This window comes from Athene noctua, chromosome 5 (genome assembly GCF_965140245.1).
Source record: "Athene noctua chromosome 5, bAthNoc1.hap1.1, whole genome shotgun sequence".
Classification (NCBI taxonomy): domain Eukaryota; kingdom Metazoa; phylum Chordata; class Aves; order Strigiformes; family Strigidae; genus Athene; species Athene noctua.
This window is the reverse complement of record NC_134041.1, coordinates 35941312-35966690: the sequence shown is the minus strand read 5'-3', so window position 1 is coordinate 35966690 and position 25379 is coordinate 35941312.

The following is a 25379-nucleotide window of genomic DNA, read 5'->3' as shown; positions in this document are numbered from 1 at the left end:
GTCTTGTGGAAACCATTTTCAGTGAAATGCTGCCTGGTTCCGAGGAGCTGAAGTCAGCTAGGTTATCTGACTAACAATTAATCTCATGAAGCACAAAGACATGGCAAGGAGCAGAGGAACAGCAGCAGGCAGCCTAACCAGGGAGAACTTGAGCCACTGGCTGGGTCAGTCCAAGGCTATCTGAGAAGGATTTACCTGTGGTCCTGATGTGAGATGGAGTCAAGGAAATACATTTTCTCCCCAGACAGGCATGCAAAATAAAGGGAGTTATAGCCTACAGGAAGAACACTTGGAGACAGCATAAAATTTATTATGGCTTGTTTTAAGAGGATTGTGGTTATGTGCAAGACTTCCTGTGTGATGCTTAGGGGAAGGACCAAAGGCAGTGAAAGAGAGAAATCAAGATGGATTGGGAATGTCAAGTGTGGGAAAATAGGGGGGAAAGGAGATAAGAGGGGACAGTTTTGTGTAAACAAGTGCCTCTCGGCTGAGCCCTGTGCCTGATCACTGCAGTTGGCCCTATATTCACATTATATCCTATTTCCCACTATCTTCTGCATGGTTGTGGTCCCTATTCCAGACCTTTGAGTCTGAATGACAGCACAGCCCAGGTGGAACAAGGTGACAAGCAGGGAGGTCTCAGGATGGTCACAGGAGAAGACCACAGAAGTAAGTGTTCCTTAGATCTGGGTAACAGTATGCAGAAACCAGGGCCTGGAGACAGCTACTCCATAGACTAAGTGTCCACGACCCCTGGACAGACTTGTGTCTGTGTGTGTGTGTTTCTAGTTGGAGTACATGCTCAGTCTTGTTGCTAGCTGAACCATCCACTGTTCTCTCCTTATGCACCAAGCTCATCATCTCATCATTGAAGGCTACCAGGTTAGTTAAGCACAATATCCCCTTCATAACTTCATACTGACTGTTCTCTTTACCTTTCATAGGTTTGTAAATTGTTTCCAGGATTACTTGCTCTGACACCTTCCAGGGGTTTGAGGTGAGGCTAGTCAGATAATAGTTGCTCAGATTCTCTTTCTTGTCTTTCTTGAAGATAGGAGTAATGGTTGCTTTTTCCCAGTTATCATCCCCCAGTTGCCATGACCTTTCAAAGGTTCTACACATATTAAATATAGACAACTGATAATAGCACCAAGGTAGAACTGCACAAACTTGGAAACCTCTTTCCTTGTTAAAGTTATCCACATCTAACAAACTCACTAGTTTACGGTGAGCACAGTTAAGTTCTATCCAGCAGACAGTTAGACACCAGATCCTTCCACGTAAGGATGTAAACTGTCTTTTTCTTTGTGCCTTTCACCCTTTCAAAAGAGCGATATTTTCATAATTATTCTATTATTTTCTTCTATTTTGAGTAATGAACCCAAGTAAGAAATAAAGACTTAGTTTAGTTACCTGAGCTACAGCTGACAGAGGATGAAGGCAAGATACAAAATGCTATCTTTCTTAATGGAAAGGAAGAGGAATCTCATAAACACCATTGTTGGATTTTTTACTGTGATACACAAAGACTGTTCTAACAATAACAGCTTAGTAAATGGAAGTGATAAATTAAATGTATTCCGGGCCAAGCCTTCTAAAAACACTAAAATCTATTAAATTTCTTATCATTATTTAGCAACATTAAAAAAGACACATGTACTGTGATGAGAAGGGTAGACACTGTTGTATGTAATTTATATTCTCAGCTGTGGGAAGAAACACTTCAAGGGGTTTACTGAAGAACACTGTGCCAGATCATCCTAGTACTCAGCCCCAATAAATAATTATATGCCTCCTCTGTACAAAAAGTTATCTAAATGTGTAATTGTCCTTGAAATGCTGAATTGTTATATACTGCTTTTTAAAAAATTATATTATCTCATTCTCAGGATTAGCATACTGTCTGCATACACACATATATGCATATATACACGCACAGACACACAGACACACTTTGCCTAAGGTGATGTTGTGGTTTGAACTCGGTCAGTAGCCAATCACCATGCAACCAATCGCTTACTTCCCCCCCCCCCCCCTGTGAAATAGTAGGTTAAATAAAAAAATAATAATTAAAAAAAAAATAGTAATGGTAACAAAATAACAGTAACAATAGGAAGTCCAAAAAGGTAATACCCAATGCAGTTGGTCACGACGCAACAACCTGTACGCAGCCTGCCCCCAGCAGAGATTCCAGCCACACCAGAGATCCTGCTGCGCTGACCAGAAACAGAAATGAGAGCACACATGCGCCTCCTTTATATACTGAGCATAATCTCACATGATATGGAATGACTAATCTGGGCCAGTCCCTCTAGCTTTGCTCCCTCCCAGCCCAAGGAAAGTTAACTCTCTCCTGGCCAAAACCAGGACAGCTGAATATAATTTTCTGTGTGTATCACTGCTGCTGTGAATAGCTGTAAATAGCTTGTTCTTTCTTGTAACATTATTTGCAGTATATTTTCTGATGATCCTTTTTGTTAGCAAGCATGTAAAACAAAATCTGTAACATATTTCCTGATAAATGAGGAATGGCTGTTGGACATGGCTGGATGAGCTGTGATGAAGATGTTTGTTGAGGCATCTAAGCTATGCCATAAATGGTGGAGGCACTTCAGGCACAGACCTTTTCAGCCAGAGAGAACATCCTGTGATGACATTGCCTCCAAGTGAGAGGAAAAGATTCTGCTCCAAGGCCCACACAAGTTTGCAGTTACCCTCATAAGCAGTTCATCTTTCTCTAGGAGCCCTGACTGGTTTGGTAGAAGCTCTGGTTGGAAGACCACGCAGCAGTTGTTTTTTCCAGCTCCTGCCTGCTCACCTGCTACTGAACAGCCAGCCCTGCTTTGCATCACTTGAGTGGCAGCTGACTCCAGGGGTGGAAAGCATGTAACTGCTCATACAACATTAATGCTATTCTCCTCCATTAGTGCTTACTACTTCATGCGCCCTTTCTAATCTCTGCTATGCACCAAACTCTCTTTGTCACTGGCCCTACAATTATCAAAGTTATTCATATTATTATGCTGTTGCAGAAGATAAGTTAAATTGCTGGACAGAGAAATTCCAAAGCACAGCTGAAAAATTATGTTCTCATGCAAAAGAAAAATCAACTACATGCAGAGAATGACAGTCAGACAGACTGTGAGAACACTATAAAATACAACCAGCATCTAAATAGTTTGTAAGTACACTGATTAAATAAGCATGTAATGTACATAATTTCACCTACTCAAATATTTAATGGCATAATTCTTTCATGTTCTTCCCACTCCCACCTGGGACAACTTGGAATGTATACAGTAATTAAATGCACCCCGTTTTAATTAGCCTGATTTTCTATTTTTTATAAATACAGCACTGATAATCAGGTAATTTCCTTAATCCCTTTTCCAGAAGAATTTATCCACTAATTATCAGTTATTCTTTCTTGTTCTCTTACACCTGCTTCAAGATAACAGTAGATTATCTTTGGGGGAAGAAGAATTGGTCGTAACTGTGACCCTGATTTAGAAACAGAGAGATGTTTTTCAATTCATGTTACTGCGCTTGTCAGCTTCCAGCTTCCCTGCACCCTGATAATAAAAAGCCATTGACAAAGGTACTAGAGGTATTTAACAGAAGAAAAAAAAAAAAAAAAAGGCAAAACAAACAAGCAAAAAAACACCACAAAACAAACTAACAAAAAAAAAAAAACCAAACCAAAAAAAACCCCAAAACAACAAAACAGGCAAATAAGGGAGTTGTAATTGAGCTAAATCCTTTTTTTTAGCTCAGGAATCTTTCCTAAGGATGGCCTATCAGCTCCTCATGATGTGGAGCAGGAGTGTAAGGACATAGATCAGCCCTCTGGGAAAAATCTTCAATTAGACATAGCCATGAATTGAGGCAGGGTGTTGGCCTGTGAAACCTTTCCAAATGGTAATGGGACAGAGAGGGTCAATAAGAACAAGGATCTGGGAGGGAATGGTTATTAAAAAATGCTATGCAGCAAGAGGAAATGTTAACGAGTCAGAAATTGCTACCAATAGACATCAGCACTCTGTTTTCCTTCTGGCAAAGTAGAAAGGTCCCTTCTGAAGTCCCCAAGTGTAATGAGCATGTGCTGAGACGAAAGGTGTTCTGTGAAAAGTGAAATGTTGTTATACTCTTAAAGATCATTTTGTAATGTGCAGATATACACGGGTCTTACTCAGGGTTGCCTTGCCAACTTAGATTTTAGATCTTTAAAATATGCTTCCTGGTATGTTATTAGTTATCTGTTTATCCATTACAGAGTAGGAGGAAAAAGTCTCTGAATAGCATGCTGCACTTAGAGTTATTATCTGAGAAAACAATGCCTGACTTGCAAAGTTCATAATAAGCAGGACGTGATCATGTTTGCAGTTAACAGTTTTGCATTTAAAAAGCATCTTCCTTTTTTTTACTTGTCAGCTCCCTTGTTTCTGCACCATCCTTCCAGAGACAAAAGAACAAATGTCATCCTGTAAACAATGGGGGAGTACAAAGCCCATGTAAGTTGGCAACTAGAGCTTTAGCATAAGCAATAAGGTTTTCTTGTTACTGCAACTCAGAAATTCAAGGGAATGTCAAAAGGGAGCAGCATGTTTACCATTAATGCTATTGAAACTTATTTATTATACTTTATTTGAAAGGAAATTAATATTTCAAATAATAATAATTAATGGAAGTGTCATTCCTCAGCACGGTTATAAAGTATGCTAAAATGGTCAACAGGTTTCTCATACATCATTGGCTGGGGAATGTGGGCTACAGAAAGGAGAGAGAGAAAAAATTTCAAGCACAGGTTTCTGTAGTGAATAATTTAACCATATGGTTATTTGGCTTGTGATCAAATTCATTGACAGGGATGTCAGGTATTTTATGTTGCACCTGGAGTAGAAACACACTACTCATAAAATGGCATTTTACTACAAGTAGGGGACAGAAGAAATACCATAGGCTGACAAAGTCTTTTTATTACTTTTCATTCTAGAGTTCACTATTTTCTTCTGACTCTCTGAGGAAGCATATTTTCTTGTGTGCTTCATAAATGCCCTGTCCAGATCAGTAGTACTGTAATAATACTATTAAAGCTTCCTATGGAAAGGTGAAACAAACGTTTCAGTGGATGCTTGACAAATCATGGCTTTTCTGGAAGGAACCTGTACAGTTTGGAGGACATCTTCAAAGGCCAACAACTACTTATTCTCAGCTTTAATTCACATTCATAAGACAGTTGCAAACATATTATGTACCTTGAACTAGACAGTTTGAGTATCTAACTACAATTCATAAAGTTATGATTAAAATACCTATGTTTTGTAGTTTATGGCATGTATAGAGGTCATTTAGCACATATTTGTTAAGGAGAAGGGGGAGGTTTTATTAAACTACTTTTGAAATTGTTTAACCTCACTGAAAAACATAAATACTTGATGTTTACAGATTTATTAGCTACTTATGTTAAAAAAATGAAAATTGAAACTGAAATATTAGAAATAGGAGACTTTGCTTTATCAAACATTTAAACTTACGGATCACAGATTAGTGAAAGCATTAACCTTTTCATGTATTTAAATCCCATTGGCTCTGAATTCTGAGCTACAGCATATTACAATGTTTTATTCTTACTAGGTGCACACTCTTTGTGATAGTCTTGGCAGAAGAAAATACACAACAGGTAAAATAGCTGATACAGAATAATAAGGACCCACAACAGGAAAAACACGTTCTCTCCTTTCCTTCTCATCCTCTCCAGTTCCCTCCTTCTTCCCACAGCTGCTACTTAAACTTGTTTATAATCAGGGATTGTATTTCATCGCATTTGAATAATTTTGTTTATACCAGCATTCAAAGAAAATAGAATTGAAAAGATTTTATGAAAACTCAGAGGCTGTCAAATACATAATATTTTTTTTTTTTTATATATAGGCACATGCTGCTTTTTCTGTGAAAAGTTTTTAAAAATTCCATTGACCCCTCAGTGACTCCTTTACTTCATATTTTACTTTAATTTATCCCCTAAAGTCTATAATTTTATGGTGTGATACTCTATTAAATATGTTAAAAAAATTTCAGACTTACCAAAAAGGCAGAGCTGGAAAGGAAAAGCAAAATCTACCAGGGAGAATTAAAGCAGAATTATAGAATAACCATTATAGAATGAAAGTTACATATGATATTAAATAGTTTTTCTAACTGTCTAAAGAGCACATTTAAAGCAGGATAAAACAGAACAGGACTCAACAGATATATTGACACAGGTCTGCTCTGAAAAATCAACAAAATTAATGAATCACAGAATGATTGAGTTTGGAAGGGTCCTCTGGAGGTCTTCTTTTCCAGCCCCCCTGCTCGAGCAGGTCTAATTAGAACCTGTTGCCCAGGACCATGTCCAAATGGCTTTTGAATGTCTCTAAGAGGGACACTCCACAATCTCCTGGGCAACCTGTGCCAGTGTTCAGCCACCCTCACCCTGAAAAGTGTTTCCTGATGTTCAGATGAAGCCTCCCATTTTTCAGTTTGTGCCTGCTGCCTCTGGTCCTGTCACTGGGCACCACTGAAAAGAGTCTGGCTCTGTCCTCTTTGAAGCCTCCCTTCAGATATTTATTTACATTAATAAGATCACCCCAAGCCTTCGCCAGGCTGAACAGTCCCAGGTCTCTCCGCATTTTTTCATAGTAGAGATGCTCCAGCCCCTTCATCATTTTCCTGACCTTTCGATAGACTCTCTCCAGTATGTACATGCCTCTCTTGTACTGGGGAGTCCAGACTGGACACAGAACTTCAGGTGTGGCTTCATGAGTGCTGAGTAGAGGAAAAGAATCACTCTCCTTGAGCTGCTGTCATTACTTTGTCTAACGCAACCCAGGACACCCAAAGAGATCAGTAGCCTTTTTTCCTCTCCAAACCACAGTAAGAACTAGTGGTATAGAACTGAACAAATGAGAAAGAAGAATCCTGTTTACATTTCCTATTATATAAGGAGAATGTGTCTAATCAAATTAGAAATTGGCCACAAGATTCATTTGTCCCATCAGTGGAAGTAACAATATATGTTTCTTGTTAATTAAGAATGGGGCAAAATTTAATGAGCTGGGAGATGGGGAGGGGAAGGAGAATGAAGTCATCACAATTAAAGAGGAAGTAGTCAGAGGCCTGCTACACCACTTGGATGCACACAAGTCTGTGGGACTGGATGAGTTACACCCATTACTTTCTTGCCAAGTTGCTTTCCATGATTTACCTGAAGTCATGGTTAACTGAGGAGGTCCCATCAGACTGGAGGGTGGCAAATGTGACACCCATCTACAAGAGAGGCAGAAAGGAGGATCCAGGAAACTATAGACCTGTCAGTCTGACCTCAGTGCCAGGGAAGGTCATGGAGCAGGTCATCTTGAGTGCCATTAAAAGTCATATAATGGACAACCAGGGGACCAGTCCCAGTCAGCATGGGTTTATGAAAAGCAGGTCCTGCTTGACAAACCTGATCTCCTTCTATGACAAAATGACCCAACTATTGGATGAGGGAAAAGCTGTGGACATTGTCTGCCTGGATTTTTGAAAAGCATTCGACACAGTTCCCCATAGATTTCTCATAGAAAAACTGGCTGCTCATGGCCTGGGTGAGTGAACGGTCTGCTGGGTCAAGCACTGGCTGGATGGACGATCCCAGAGAGTGGTGGTCAATGGAGCTAAATCCAGCTGGTGGCAGGTCACAAGTGGTGTTCCTCAGGGCTCGGTGTTGGGACCATTTCTGTTCAACATCTTTATAGATGATCTTGATAAGGACATAGAGTGTATCATCAGTGAGTTCGCAAATGACACCAAGTTAAGCCACAATGTCGATCTTGAAGATAGGGAGGCTCTACAGAGAGACTTGAATATATTGGATCAGTGGGCCAACATTAACGGGATGGGTTTCAACAAGGCCAAGTGTCAGGTCCTGTATTTGGGCCACAACAACCCCCTGCATGGCTACAGGCTTGGGGAGGTGTGGCTGGAGCTGTATGGAAGAAAAGGATCTGGGGGTTCTAATTGACAAGCAGCTGAACATGAGCCAGCAGTGTGCCCAGGTGGCCAAGAAAGCCAACGGCATCCTGGCTTGTATCAGCAATAGTGTGACCAGCAGAAGCAGGGAGGTGATAGTCCCCCTGTCCTCTGCATTGGTGAGGCCACACCTGGAGTGTTGTGTCCAGTTTTGGGCACGTCAAAACAAGAGAGATCTCAAGGGGCTGGAGCGAGTGCAGAGGAGGGCAACAAAGCTAGGGAAGGGCCTGGGGAACAGATCCTATGAGGAGCGATTGAAGGAGCTGGGGCTGTTTAGTTTGAGGAGGAGAAGGCTGTGAGGGGAGACCTCATCACTCTCTACAGCTCCCAGAAAGGACATTGTAGAGAGGTTGGTGGTGGTCTCTTCTCACAGGTGATTAGTGACAGAACAAGAGGGAATGGCTTTAAACTGCAACAGGGGAGGTTTAGACTGGATATTAGGAAAAAAATTTCACAGAAAGAGTGGTCAGAGAGTGGAAGAGGCTGCCCAGGGAGGGGGTGGAGTCACCGTCCCTGGATGTGTTTAAGGGTGGTTTAGATGAGATGTTGGGGGATATGGTGTAGGGGAGAACTTGTAGAGTAGGGCTGGTGGTTGGACTCAATGATCCCAAGGGTCTTTTCCAACCTGAATGATTCTGTTATTCTGTGAGAAGTTGAAAAGACAATTATCAGTTCTCCATTGTAAAAGCCCATACATTACTGAATAAATGGGTCAGAAAAATGTCTTCTGTAGGAAGCTTTGACTAATATACCTTGGAAATTCTTGATGGAGAGCCAGAGAAGTGTTTTCAGATTCTTACAAAAGGCCATTGAAAAATCTTCCTGATACCTTAGACCTTCACTTTATATGAAATCCTGAAAAATAATGTAGGGTATTTGCTCATTGCATACATAAAAACTGGTACACTGACTCATACTCATGTATGACTGAAATACTTAATGTTGCACATTTCACTGACAATTCCAGAAATGCAACCCTCTTATACCCAGATTATGACTTCTTCTGCCATTCAGCCATGTGTTACCCCCAAAATACCCTGCCCTCTCCCAGAAATCAATAGCAGAATAATTTTAATCCTTTGGGAAACAAGAAAGCCCTTAAAAATTAAAAAATAAAGACCATCCTTCTATGTCTGTATAACTCCCTTTGTTAAAAGGCACAGTCTGTTTAAAAGATTTAATTACTTTACCTATCCAGTACACACAGGATATAAAGAAATTTAACCATTCAGATAATAAGGCCATAAAAGATGAAAGTCACAAAATAAAATGTGTTCTTTTGTTTTCCATCTCCCCTCTTCAAAAGAAATAATCTCAGGCAATACGAAGAGAAGATAAACACAGAATGCTGTTAAAAGTGAAATGAGTGATAAAGAAAACATTTGCTTCATGAGATATTCCCACCTGATATAAAAGATAAAAAATTGGACTTTTGAGATTATATTGACTGAAATATTTACCTTATTTATTATGCCATCACACTTCTTTAGTGTATGTGCAGAATTTGGTGCTTGTTAAAATAGCAGCATCTTCTGGCCTTTCAGATAACGCTAACTAATCTTTCCTTGAACTGTGGAAACAGTAAGTCTTGCTAGATGCAATAAAAATATCACCAAAGCAAATATCTTGCTTTTTCTTTCTCTTTCTCTTCTTTATACTCTTATCATAACAATCTTGCAGTGTTATGTGCTTTTTTTTTTTTTTTAATTTGATGTTTTATACATATCTAATTTTGCAGAATTAGCAGTTAATGTCTGTGCAAATCATCTCACACACACCAAAATGCAGCTATCATGGGGGAAAAATGTGTCATCTGCTCTAATACCTTGAGTCATGGAGGATAAACAAGTGAAGAGTACTTAACATCCCAGCAAGTCAATGCTAGAAAAAACCTGCTGAATTACTGAATTACCAAGATGAATGAATGTGGAAGTACTATTTGCCTTTAATATATTCATATCAGTCTTCAGTGTTTGGGTGGTTGCCACTGGATTGTCTGCCATTCTGTTGTATGTCACTGCCTTTATGCTAAATCATTACAGAAATTTAAAAGATGCATAGGATGAAAACCGAACCTATCTTTGAACCATGGTATAAATGCTCCAACAGTTCATGCTATAAATATTCCAATAGTTAAAACTTAAGAGAAATAGAGTTGATCTAAACTTGCCTCAATGTACAGTCTTTGTGAAAATCAGTTTATATAAAATATGCCTCACTAAACTTAACAAAGGTGACTATTGTGACTACTAAGGACAGTATCATCTGTGGATCATTAAACCTAGAAAGACAAATGTTAATGTGGCTCTTAATGGAGAGTTTCCTCTATGCACTAGTATTTGGGAGATCTCCTGCATCTTCTAGCTGTAGTGGAACACACACAGTGCTCCTCAGAAACATAGACAAAATGGACTTTTTTGCTATTTTTCATGCTTTCAGTGCTGAAATTTATTTCTTTAGATAATATTCACTCAGGATTACATGCAAGAGAGGGATATTGTAAGGGAGTAAAACTCTGGAAGAAGAAAGACTGAGAAATCAGATATATTTCATGGAACTGTGAGAGATTAGTGTCACTTTGGCTGGCTGAGAAGCCTTAGAAGAGAGAATAAAGAAGCTGGATAAGCAGGACTTTGGGAGGTTTCGAGGTTTTTGAAGCTCACCATCAGAGACAGTATAACCCCATGCAACAGTATGAGTGGTGTCCCTCAGGGGTCTGTATTGGCACCAGTACTGTTTAATATCTTTATCAATGAGATAGGCTGGGATTGAGTTCACCCTGAGCAATTTACAGATGACATCAAGCTGAGTGGCGCAGTTGATGCCCGAGGGACAGAATGCCATCCAGAGGAACCTGGACAAGCTTGAGAAGTGGGCCTATGTGAACTTCATGAGGTTCAACAAGGCCAAGTGCAAGGTCCTGCACATTGGTTGGGATAAATTGAGGGGTGAAGGGATTGAGAGCATCCCTGTGGAGAAAGTTGTGGGAGTATTGGTGGATGAAAAGCTGGACATCAGCCAGCAATGTGTGCTCGCAGCCCAGAATGCCAACCATATCCTGGGCTGCATCAGAAGAAGCCTGGCCATCAGGTTGAGGGAGGGGATTCTTCCCTTCTACTCTGCTCTCATGAGACCTCACCTGCAGTGCTGTGTCCAAATCTTGAGTCCTCTGTACAGTGGGAAATATCATGAGTGGGTTGAGAGAAGGCCACAAAAATGATCAGAGGGCTGGAACACCTCTCTTATGAAGACAAGTTGTGAGAGACTTGGGGTTATTCAGCCTGGAGAAGAGAAAGCGCCTTAAAGACGCCCTTCAATACTTAAAGGAGTTATTATAAGAAAGATCAGACAGATTTTTAGTAGGACCTGTAGATATAGGGCAAGGACTAATGGTTTTAAACTGAAAGAGGGTAGATTTTTTTATGATGAGGGTGGTGAAACACTGGAACAGTTTTCCCAGAGAGGTGGTAGATGTCCCATCCAGAAGGCCAGGTTGGATGAGGCTCTGAGCAACCTGAAGATGACCCTGCTTTTTGCAGAAGGTTTGGACTAGATGACTTCTAAAGGTCCCTTCCAATGCAAACCATTTTGTGATTCTATGATTCTAATACAGAGTGAATGCCAACTGGCTGGAAGCCAGCTGGTTTTGTAGAAAGTCTTGACAGTCCTGGAAGACAAACTGAACATGTTACAAGTGTATCATCACAGCAAAGAGCAACAGCATCGTAGGCTGTGTTATCAGAAAGATAGTCAGCAGGTCCAAGGAAGTGATCATTCTCCTCAAGACTGTACCTGGAATATTGGGTCCAGTTCTAGGCTCCTCAGTATAAGCCAAATATTGATATGCAGAAGCAAAACCACCGGTGGGCCACCAAGATGATGAAATGGCTGCAAAATATGATGTGCCATGACAACCTGAGAGAAATGGGTATGTTCAGTCTCTATAGGGGTCTTCTTATTTGTAAGGCTAATTGCTTATTTAAATAATTTAATTCATTAGGCTATGGAGGGGCTAATAATTTTCATCTACACCTTGGATGCTTGGATGCAAGATGGAGCTAGACTCTTCTCAGAGGTTGACAGAGAAAATATGAGAGAGGATGGTCACAAGAAGCAGTGAAAGGGATTTCAAACCATTAAGGGCAGATGAAGCCAGTGAATGGAAGGACGTGGAGCCAGTCAAGACAAGAGGCTGGTCTCCATCCCCAATCTCAAGTCCTACCAGTAGCAAGGAGAGGCAAGATTTCCCAACAGGTACATACACACTCTACAGTCACAGCTGATCACAGACAGATTAACCAGAGCACAGTACGTTCACAGACACATAACTTAAGATAGCATTAATAGTCCAATCTTGTTTTTAAGGATTTTTGCTTATTGAAGACCTCCTTTCACAGATTTCTCCAATATATGGCTCCCAGATATCTGATCATTCCTGTATCCAGCTCCTAGACCCTTTGTCTCCCTGGGAGCTTGCCCAGACACATGGTTTCTCCATTATCTTGCAACCAGACTTCTCCTACCCACCACCAAGTCCAGCTTGAAGTTTTCTCACATATCACTTGCACATACGTACATGCGCACACACACACACATACACAGGAAATAGTAAAAGTGGAGTTTCTTACAAAGATAGATCAGAGTGCTGTGATCAGGTGGAGGCCTCAGACACAAAAAACATAAGCCTGCTCACACAGCACCAGTCTTTCACATACCACCACCCTCTTATGTCCCCACTCTGTTTCCTCCCCAGTCCACTTTATCATTGCTTTCAGAAGTTTGGGGGTTTTTTTCATCCTCTCTCTAAGTCAGTAAACTCAAAATGCCTTCTCCAAATGCCTTCGCTAAATCATGAGAAATGTAAATATGGTGGTGTTTGTTTTGCTTTCTTTCAAATAGTTTTTCTTAAAAAAAAAACCAACAAAAAAAAAAAAAAAAAAACACAAAAAAAGCCAAACGAGCATTTTATGTTTGAGGGTCGTGCTGCCTTCTCCAAAGGGAAAAGTCCAAAATAATTGAGAAAGGCTAAGGGGTTTCTGGAACATCCATGGTGGGAAGCATTTGTATGGCTGAGGTGAGAAATTCAGTAAATGAGCTGAGATCTCCTTCTTCCTGTCCCAGAGTCTGTGATATTTGTCAGGGCCCTGCTGTAATTTACTTATTTGAGCAAGGCACCTGCTGTTGCCTACATATCCCTGAGCAGGACACATGATGTGTAGGGGAGTGACAGTGCTTGACGCTATGAAGGCCCAGCCAGGGAGAAGGTGTCAAACTACAGATGTACTATTCATCCCACCACTAGCAACAACCATTCATCTCTCAGATAACAGACTATGGGATGGAAGAGGAAAAGAAAAAAAAAAATAAAAGGGACTGACCTCTGAAAACTTGGAGAGAAGCATTTGGGGAAGGAGAAGGAAGCATTCATCTGATGGTTCTCAGACTTGTCTGCGAGAAATCAGCATGTTGAAGACATGAGAATGGTGCCCTGCAAATGCACTTTAAGCACCTAAACTGGAATCCCTTTCTGGGAGGTATTTTTTTGTCTGTTCACAGGTTAAGCCTAGAAAGACTAAGTACCCTCCTCCTCACGCTATGCTTGCAAGAGCAAAATATTTTGAGCTGTGCAACAATGTACACATACCCCGTTTATTTAAAAATTGTCTTCTGTTAGACTGCTAAAACCAAGTTTAGACTGTTCAATTATGAAAGCAGAGAGACTCTTTTTCACAATTTGTTAATTCACAACAACCTATTAAGTTGCACCACAGTCTCTGTTGTGTGCTTAGACACAAATTGCTGAGAGAAAATGTTTTACTGTATTTCATTTCCATGTATTCAGTCACAATATATTTACAATTCTGTGGACTGCAAGGTAGATATAAATAAGTTTCCTCCTTGTATATAAGTAAACACTTTGCGGTATATTTCCTTGCTGAGTGAAAGTAAATGGATAGCAACATTACAGTGCTGTAAATCATAATTTGTGTCTGGCTTCTTGGATCATCAATTTCAAAATATATCAGAATATATTGTTATAGAATAAATATTGTGACTCAGCTTAAAGCTTTCTTGCTCCTTCGGGTGGTGCAAGTACTGCAAAGTGCTCCAGAATTCAGTCAGTTGCCTCCCTTCAAAGGAGCTAATAAACTGAGGTTCTTTTTCCCTGTTTCTGGGATTAGGTTAAATCCAATTGCATCTTTCAAAACAAATACAGCTGTTGGTTAAACATCCTTTCTGAGGTATGAAAAAAGTCTTATCAAATCCAGTTAAAACACAGGTGACTGCAGGGTCTCTAATCTTATACCCTTACACACAGAGAAAATGCCCATAAAAGCCAGAAACCAATTTCTGACATATAATGTGGGCCATTCCCCCTCACCCTTTAAAATGGAATCAGCTTTAAGAAAAGTTCTTTTCTAGGTCATTTTAATTCACTAAGCCAAGAGAAACCAAAGTTATAATTCAATTGATCTGCCTTTATCATCTCTAAGTATTTGCATTACTGACTTTCTTTTCAGCTTAAGTTGAATCAAAATCATCCCTGGTCAATCTTCTTGACATACACTCCTAATCATATTTAATGAAAACTGCAGGGATGTCAAAATCATTTATTAGATAGAGGGGGAAAAAAGAGCCTTTCTTCACTGTGGACTAAGGACAAAACATGACATATCCAGGAGGCATTGACTATATTGCGTATAAAACCAACACATTTTTAAAGATCATTTTTTCTCTGCAGGGTACATAATGAATAATCACAATTTAAAATATGCCAGATTCAAAAAAATATGTGGTCCAACTTATATATATATAATATTAAGTATTATATAATATATAGGAAATACTCAGAAAATGTTGCTTATAGCATAACTTTACACATTGTTTCTCAGAAGTATATTTTTTAGAGGGAAGAGTCAGATGTTCTTCTCAGTAAACCAGATGGACTCCTGTGAAGACAATGAAATTAGACTGCCAAAGGACACTGGTCCATCACATTTTAATATTCTTCTATATCAAAAGCGATGAACTAGTCAATATTCTTCAAAATGAGTTTTCCACTTTTATTTGAGATCTTTCCTGCAGTACCTCTCATTTATTTGACAAATTTTCCCAGTCAATCCAGGATATTTCTAGAGTGTGCATATAACAGTTTCTTGGCACAAGTGATCAGCAAGATAACAGTAGGAGATGCTTTGCTGAACCTGTTACAACAAGCAAGGAAGAGCAGGTCAAAGATGAGAAGACTGAGTGCGACTCTGTCTGCAGCAACCATGAGATGGTATGGTTTGTAAAACCTAAGAGAAGTGACAAAGGAGATTCACAGCCCTGGACTCTAGGAGACCATATTTCAGCTTGCTGGCAGGATCCAACAGGATACTGGGTAAAGGAGCTCGGTACACCAGTGGTGAAGGACATGAGACTGAGGCACTCAATGCCTTTTTGCCTAGGACTTCAGTGCAATGGTCTGACCTAAGGACTCCTAAGCCCTGAGCCAAGGAGCAGAGTCTATGTAATAAAGCCGTACCTGCAGTCAGGGAAGATAAAATTAGGGCACATATAAGCACATTGAACATGCACACCACACCATCTGGGTGTGCTGAAGGAGCTGGCTGACATTGCAAGACTGCTCTCTATCATCTCCATCACTTCTGAGATCATGGGATGTGAAGAAAACTGACTGGAGAAAGGTGAGTCCCACATACCTGCAGGAAGAACAAGGAGGATTAGGGAAAGTACAAGCCTGACAGCTTCACCTCATTCCCTGGGAAGGTTATGGAACACAACCTACCCAAGCCTCCTCTTCTTCTTGAGTATCCAGGCACATGCAGAACAGTTTGAGACAGGGAAGAGCCAGCATGGACCATGCAAAGGCAAACCAAACCTGACCTGATTGCCTTCTACAAAACAAGTGGCTGTGTAGACAAAGGAAGTGTGGTAAGTTTTGTTTACTGTGGTTTTAGCAAGGTAGTTGACAGAGTCTCCCATAAAATCCTTCTAGCCAAACTAGAGAGACATGGGCTGGGTAATGGCACGAGGTGGGCAGAAAATGGACTGGAAAACTGGGCTCACAGAGTGGTGATGGGTGGTACAAAGTCCAACCAGTCCCACCCTCAGTGATTAGTACTGGTGATCTAGATGATAGGACAGAGTACACTCTCAGCAAGTTTGTAGACAATGTTAAAAAGGGATGTACCCTGATACACTGTAGGGTAGGGCTGCTATCCCAAGGGACTGCAACAGTACTAAGAAATGGGCCTAAAGAAACCTCATAACCAAAGGCAAATGCCTCCAGTTTGTCATAAGCTTATGCAAGAATACAGACCCTGAGCCAACTGACTGGAAAGAGGCTATGCAGAAAAAGACTTGGGAGTCCTGGTGCACTACAAGCTGAATCAGCAGTGTGCCCTTGCAGCAACAAAGGCTGAACACCTAGGGGGAGATCCTTCTTCTCAATCTAATCCTTGAAAGAATGTATCTGAAGTGTTGTGTCCACTTTTGGGTACTCACTACAAGACAGACTTGAACATACTGGAGCAAACCAGGTAATTAGAGGGCTGGAAAACACAGCATACAAAGATAGGCTGAAAGAACCTGAGCTTTTCAGCCTGGAGAAGAGAAGGCTTGGGGGAGCCCTTATTGGTATCCACAGCTGCCTAAAGGGTGGGTATGGAGAAGACAGAGGCAGACTCTTCTCAGAGCTGCACAGCAGTAAGAAAAGAGGCAACAGGCACAAGCTGGAACACGGAAAATTCTGATTGGATATAAGGAAAAATACTTGCCATGCTGGTGGTCTAGCATTGGCATGGATTTCTAAGAGGCATTGTGGAATTTCCATCCTTGGAGACAGCCAAAACTTGACTGGAAAAGGCCCTGAACAACCTTCTGTAACTGTACCTGGTTTGAGTGAGAGATTGGTCTAGGTGACCTTTGGAGATCCCTTCCAACCTATAATATTATTCTCTGTCTCCAAGACATGGCAGCATATTTGGTAAGTGTTATTGTTTTTCGTGGATGGAGTAGAAAATAAAGGAGAAGAGGGAAATTTGCTATAAGCCACATGTGTCTGGGTTACCAGTTCTTTGACATTACCTTTCAATCATTAGCCAGAGGCCATTATTTCTGCTTGTCTGAGTACCCTTGATGTGTATTAAAAAAAAAATAATAAAGTGTCTAAAATGTTTTTCCAATGAGAAAATTTGATGATAGAATGTCTCCTCAAACTGTCCTTGTCCTGTTTTCTCTTTCCTGTGAAGTTTCTAACTTCTCTTGCTTTTTGTTTTAAAATATATCTATGACTTTGTCCAGTATGCATCCCAATTAGACAGAAGAGTAAGTTATTGTTAAACTGTATCTTGCCAAACTATTCCAAGATCATTAAAAAAAAAAAAAAAAAAAAAAAAAAAAGACGACTGTTGCCTTTTCTCCTGTCTTGTATGATTCAGAGCAACACAGGAACTCTTGCATAACAATGGTAGCAAAGTCATGGCTTGATGAGAAAGGTCGGATCCTTTGGAAAAGAGAAGTTCATTAACTAGACCTATATCTGGAACGACAGCTGAAAAAAGTATTCAAAGGAAAGGCAAGTTCATAAATATTTTTTAAACTTACTCCAAGCTTGATTAAGAAAAATTCCTGAAATTTATTTAACATCCCACTAACTTCAATCTGTCTTTTACTCTTCTAAACAACTGCCTGTACCAGAATCATATTTTCTGTCCTTGGAAAAGATATGTTAACCCTAATTAGCAGAACAAAAAGAAAAAGCTGAAGTTAAAAACTCTTCTCCCTTGATCTGCACAAACACCTTGAAAGCTGTTGACATGTTTGGATTAGAGTGTAAATCTAAAGCATGTTAGAACTACACATACGGCATTTTTAATGAGAGAGTTTCAGGCAACTTGATTAATTGTGAATCTTTGCCTAATGAGAAGTTGATGGTAAATTAGTGTCTTTAAACCTGACAGAAATGAGCAAAACTCTAAGTTAGCAGAAGTTTTTACAACTGGATTTTACTAGATTGAATGTGTGTGGAACAGCCTGTAATGCAACAGGTCTCATTTTCTTTTATCAGCTAATTTCTTTAAGATTAATTATCTTTACTAGTGATTGTAAGTGTTCCAACAGTTTGCTTCTACATACAAAACCATTCCCATAGATGTATGGAAGGTCTTCTCAGAAGGCTTTTCAGAAGCTTCATGATACCTTTACTGAATATACATATAAGTATATAAAACCCACAGTGGGTTATGATGGCTTAGTGATCCATGTAGAGCTCTGGTACTCCCATGGCAAGATAGTTGCTGACATTGAGTTCTCTCAGCCAGAGCTATCATGGCCGTCCGTTCACTGTGACATAGAGGATGGTCATATGAAAAGAAGCAGAACTTGCACCCAGTGGAAAGATAAAGAAGTTTATAGCCAGTTTTACACTTCACTTATCTTAGTATTTTCTGAGATTTTAAGAATTTACCAGTCTGTGTGTGAGTCTGATTCTTAGCATACTATTTTTACTGGAGAGTGGTAGGATGTCCTCAATACATAGACTTACAGCTGTCTGCTACAATACCAGAAACAAAGGAATCAGCAGTTAGATTTTGATCTCATAAATTCCTTTTATTGATTTTATTTAATGATGGATAAGACCTAACAGAGCTGAGGACGTTGCCACATTTTCAGATTTTCCACTTCTGCCTCTTAATTATTTTATTGATACATGCACAGCTGTGTAAATAGACCTCAATTACAAAGTTGGTGAGAAAACACTTCATGGGAATCTGCAGAATGCTCAGCTGTAAACCTCTTTTCTAATAAAAACAAAAACAGTACGAAAGGAATTGTCAAAAATGTTTTGAGGCCAAGAATGATTCTATTGTCATGATATGACAATAATACGTGCCTGTAGATAAACAAATTTCATGGTGATAAAACATATATCTAAGAAACGTTCTTAATTTGAAAAATATTGTGTAATAAATAGCTAAGGAAATTTTCTTTTTAAATTGTAGTCTATGTCTATGAAGCAGGGAGACTGACAGTTCTGTCAATTATGTCCAATATAGAGTTTAATACAGGTTCATATGACATTCATGCTATTTCCCACTGTATCGTAACTACCATCCCACTTCAAGAAACAATAACAATTCCAATTTCCAATATTTTAAACACAAATAAATTAAAGAAAAACTCAACCCCTCATGTTTACATTATTGATTTCATATGTTTCTTTATTAAATTCACTGAGAAACAAGACTGTGGTTTCCATGGAACCCATTCCCATGAAAGTTATATACATGTGAATAAAAATTAATAAACATAATCCTGAAACTACAAATGTTCAAGTTTGTTTTGGGCTTCCTGCAGCTGCTTTACATCGCAGCAAAGACAAGCATAAAAAAGAGGCCATCACGTTTTCTTCTAGTATATTTTCAGGTGCTTGTGTCTAGTCTTGTATTTTTGCATGCAAGTACAGACTTGTAGGGTAAGCACAAGAAGTATTAACACATGCTTTGTGTCTTCTTAAAAGCGTGTAAGTACTAAATTCCAGGTGCTTTCCTCACCACCAGACTCATCCATCAATCATATTTTTTCTCTGTGAAGTGCTTTCATACCAAGATGAATGCATGATGAGGTGGAGTGGGCTTGTATAACTATTCTTTAAATTATACTCACATCTGTGCTTAAACACTCGGCAGTTCCATCTTCTGAAAGTATTACAGCACAGAGAACTGCCTCCCCCTGCCTTTATTTCTCTTCCTTCGGTACACAGAAGTATCTCACAGACAGAATGGTTTTTAGAGAGTGTATATATCAATTATTTTATCCTTTATGGAAAGAATATCTAGCCATAGATCATCTTACAAGGTAGTAGAGAATGCTATTAAAGAGTGACACTAAAATGCAATGTGATTTTGTAGAGAATAATAGCTAAAAGAAATATTAAGGGAATGTGTTCCTTTTCTATATTTCTGTGTCAGTAGCTCAGAAATTTCACCACCACTGGCAAAAAAAAAAAAAGCGCATTTTTGTATTTTTCAAAGTGATGAGAGCAAAAGTGTAGCTGTTGAAATATGGAGATCAAAACCAAAATTACAAATTTCACAGTTGTTGATGCTTTGCAGATGGATGGATTTTTAAATTCTTTCATTGAATTAGTGTCAAAAGTTTATGTTGCCAAAAATACCTGCATTCTTTTGTAACACAATAAAATAATGGAGATGGTCTGAATTTTAAAAGTTTGTTAAAAATACTAGCTGTAGATAAAACCATGTGTTCATACATATCAGTATTTTTTCATCTTGTAACCTAACATATCTTTTTTTCCATGTTACCAAAATTTTCATAGTTGCCATAAGGAATATGTGACAAAATGCTTTGGGATTTGGAGACACATGCCATCCACAAGACAGTCTTTGTCTGTCTACACTACAGAAGTGTTTGCAGTATAGTAGGTAGAAATGTGTAAACACAGCTGAGATAGCTGGAAGAGATTTCAGATTGTGCTTCCATATCTGTAGAATAAATCTGCCATATGTGTTTGGCATACCTTGTGCTATCTTACATCTGTAGCTCTAAGATTAGAAAACACACAATTATGGAGTGATTGCTCTTTTGCTAGGAAGAGAGTGGGAGATTGTCTAAAAATTGCCAGGAAGGTTCAAGGATGAAAAAAGGAAATTCTTTTATACACACACAAGTACAACTTCTATTTTGTTTTAATATAAAATTCTGCTGGATTACATAAATTGGCAAATACTCGTACTGCTTTGTTGGTACAAATGGCTGCTGTCTACTTTAATATACCAACAAGCGTACCAATAAAGATACCAGTAAGTCTGGTATACCTATTTTCTTCTTAGATTAATGTAAACAACAGGAATACATTACCTTGCTCTGCATATCGTGATTAAATGGTTTTTTAAAGCTCTTTATGTATGCCTGCATGGGAGCAAAGTAACAACAACAACAACAAAAAATTAAAGAAGCCTTCCCACCTACTCCTTTCTTTCAGTTATTTGCAAGGGAAGCTAAGGATGAAATATTGCATTTTCCCCAGAAATATTCTCCTGAATGTAAAAGAACGGCTGTTTCTTTAAACAGCCCGTGGATATATTCTTAATAGAATCTTAAATTATGATCTTATTTTCATGAGACATCCTGTGTGCATGTGTATACATATTTAGGTCTGTGCAAAATATACGAAGAAAAAGCTATCCATAAATAAAATGTGTATGTAGGAGCCATACACAGTAAATATATACCTTTTGCTCATGCTGAATTTACTTATTACTGTTGTCTGATAAATGGTGATGCATTAACATTCATGGAGATTTTCATGTGGCTCTTCAGTTTAACCCTACCTCCTTCAAAATATGTGGATGATGTCAAACATCTATGAAGCTTATTCTTCCTGTACTACCATGGCAAATTTTTTGTTGAGGTGTTGTCATGGATGAAAGTATTACACATTAAGATTTTTTAATGGTTTGAGGTGGAATTTTAGCAACACTTAATGACTGATTAATTTCAAGATTGACAATGTGATTTTGTAGAATACAAAACATACACACAAAACCAGCACAGAAATATTAGGATATGCACACTTGTGAAGGCAAATGTGTATGTTCAGGCACACAGTTGGATGTAAGAGACTGGTCTATAGTTAAAATTTCCCTTTTCTCAAGTCTGGAGCAAATACAATGCATAGGTATTTCTCAGTGGGTGATAACTGAGAGTTGAGAATTCTGACTGAACCCTGGCCTTTTGTTGACTTTGTGAGCAGATGATCTTTGAAATTTGAAGTTTGAGCCCAAGAGGCATCCCAGCTGAGGGGAGATGCTGGTCACAGCACACTGCGATATAGGAGAGCTTAAAGGATCTCACTTAGAATTTATAGGTACTGAGATAGTTGACTTTTATTAGGTATTTTTCCATTTCAGTCCAATTCACATGATGGAGTATTCTGATATTTTCTATCAATTGAGCAAACCCACAACTTGCTAAATCTTGGAGTTCTGATGTCACCCCTTTGGGCCACAATCCAAATGCAGATCTACTAGGCTGTCAGGAAGTATTGATTGTTCCTATACTTCTTAAGCAATAAGAGGTAGATGGGCAGAAACCAAGTGATCTAAGGGAGTGCCTTAATGTTCTCATTTCATTTTGAATTGGCACGTGGTCTGTTTCCAAGTAATAGGGGAAATGATAGGAATCAAGAGTGCCAAGGGAGTGCCTGAATGCCTGGTTCAGGACCTTTCCCTATTCACCTTGGGTCGGCATGTGACCCAAGGGGGGTGGGGTGGGGGTGGAATTGCGTTAAGTACCAACTGCCTCAAGATGTGTTGGGGAGAGTTTCATCACCACAGGTGTCTTCTTGCTTTGTAAAAGGATAATGAAATCAACCTACTAGACTGAGAGTTCAAATTTGTGTCACTGAAGCAGAACTGGCTGAATGTGGTTGTCTGATAGACTTAGGCGTGTCTGGACTACTCACTGTAGTGACATAAATTGTTTGGTGTATGCTAAAAAACCATGGGGGTTTATGGGACAGAAGCTTGAGAATCTAGGGAATATGGAAGCTTCAGGCAGGCAGGGACATTAAACTTCTCCACTTTATAGTGTCTAGCATTGAATATACATATAGCTATCACTCTATGTCTGGGCAACCAGAATCACAAGCTCTGTCCAGCTTTGGATGAAGGGGACCAGTTTTTTGCCCTGGTGGAGACTTCCATAACCAGCTGCATTTGTGGAGTGACCCTGAGGTCCAAGCTTTGCAGCACCAAATTGCCTGAGAGTCCAACCATAAAGCATTGTCTTCTGACCCAGTTGTGGCTCCTCTGCGAAGGGCCTGGCTACATCTCCTCATCCCCTCCCTTCAAGCAAGGTGGCTGTTGTTCCCCCCCCTCACCCCCCTCTCCTGAAGCCTTCCTTGCCCCAGGCTGGCCAAGCTCTACTCTCCTGGCCTCTCCTTCCAGGGCAAGTGCTCCAGCCCCAACTGCCCTGGGGACCTCCCTCACCCCAGTTTGTCAGTGTCCAATACTTGGAGACAATAGCTAAATGTGTCCTAATGACTACTGAAGAAAGAGAACTATTGCCTTTGAGAAAACATCTGGGATAAACATTTCATTGTAGTTATTCATCATTAAATTCCATATAACTTAAGGTTTTCTTAAAAATAACAGTGTTTTCTAGGTAACAGCAATACTTTATAAATTATGTGTCATAAGATCTGTCTTTCACATTCCCTTTCCCTGATATATAGACCCTGAAGCACCTAATTAACTTCTGAAAGGGTGAGTTAGGCCTCTTTGAAAAATATTATTCCAGCTTATATCAGGATTAATAACATTCTCATTGAAAATATCTCAGTGCTTGAACAGGTTTATACGGAATATTTAAATTATGAAAATAGGCTGCTCTCTTGTTCCACCATAGACACAGCTGAGATCTTAGAAAAATAGGGACTAGTATGTTTTTTTCCACCATTTAAACAGAATAGAATGCCACAGTTTTTGTTCCATGTGGAAACACAGCCATGTGTTTAGTAAAACTGCCATATGTATTTGAATGACAATTCTTTGGTTTGCTGCCAAAGACTGTGTATGTGTATAATGCTGTCCTAGAAACTAAAATCTTCCCTGTGGGTATGATGAGCAAAATAAGAAGTTGCATTTCTTTTTATTTACCTTCCTTTCCTTCAATCTATTAGAAGCACAGTGATTCTGAACTGTGGTTTGTGGATGTACTTTTTCACTAGCTACTACTCATACCCAACTTGAAACACTATCTTTCTAGTGGACATTACAGCATCAGCAGATACACCATAGGGTGAACAATAAAGGGAATCGTGTGTAGAGCTTAAGCAATTTCCCATAGCCAGTCAATAAAACCTCGCATATTTGGAAGGATGCAGTTGTTTGTGAGCTTCCAAATGCTGATAAAATAGGGAGTTTTCCTATCACATTTGTAAATATACATCATATTAGATCCCTTTAAAAATCTGTATATTATAACTTATTTCACCTGAATAGATTCACTGTTTTCCCTTCTTTCCACCACAGTGATGTGAACTACTTATTTTGTTACAAATTGTGTCAGTTGTTTATAGATAAAAAGAAAATATAAAATCTCACAAAATCTAATAAAATCTGACAAGTTGTTCAAAATATAATAGGTTTGTTTACTATAGCTTTCCTGTGCTAATGAAGGCTTTGCCATTAAGGGGTATTAACAGGACATGCATTTAAACTGTTCCTGTAATCAATTGCTCAGTGGTCGGTGATGAAAATCTTAGCCAGTTAGAACAGTAGCAACTATTACTGGATTTTCAAGGGGAAAAATAAAAAAAATAATAAATAAATAAATTTTAAAAAAGCCTTAGCTTATTCAAGCTTATTCAAGCTTCAAGGAAATTCAAGCTTTTAACTTGAGTTTTTCTTAAAAATCATTGTATTTTCTAGATTACAGCAATTCTTTCACTCACACACACCTTATTCCCTTGTGATTTACTGCAGAGTATAAAAGACTAACAATTCATGGAGTGGATAAATATATCCAAAGAAAAATCCCCAATAATTAATTCATAATACAGACTTCTGATATATTAAGGCATTATTTGGCAAACACATTCATAATGTTAATTCTTTATTTTGGTTTCATTTTCAGGTTGATATTATGAAATATTCATTTGTATGGGCGATCTGCTTTTGATACATGGCAGGGACAAAGAAGTTCATAAATACATATTAATACAGTAGTGAATTAATTTATGAGACTCCAATGTCTTTTTTTATTATGTGAAATATCAATTAAATCTGTTTCTTGAAAAATGCTATTAAGAAACTGAAATGTATTCTTGAGTGACTAAGCATTTGCAGAAATAAAATTATCAGTTGTGAAAATACTGGTACAACAAGCTGATTAAATCATGTGGGACATATATTTTGTAAGCTTTTAATCCATAATTAGTTTCTGGTTTTGTTTCTTTGGTATTGCTTGTTAATTCTACTGTTATCTAGTAGATCTGTAGTAAACCATTTTTTCTCTGCCTGCAACTTTCTAATTACTGCTGATCTGCTGATCCCTGCTGCCTTGTCATCAAAACTGATATTTCTGTTGAGACTGGTGAAACAAGGGATTGTCTTCCTGCCATTGGCTATTTCTTTTTTTTTTTTTAATGAATAGATCTAGATAACACAGGGAGAAAAAAAATCCTTTATTTGCCAAGTAGCTTATTTTTGTTTCAACAAGGAAACCAGCAAATATTTTATAATCAGGAAATGTGTTTTGTGTGGGGAGTATACACCAACCTAGAAAAAACATACCCT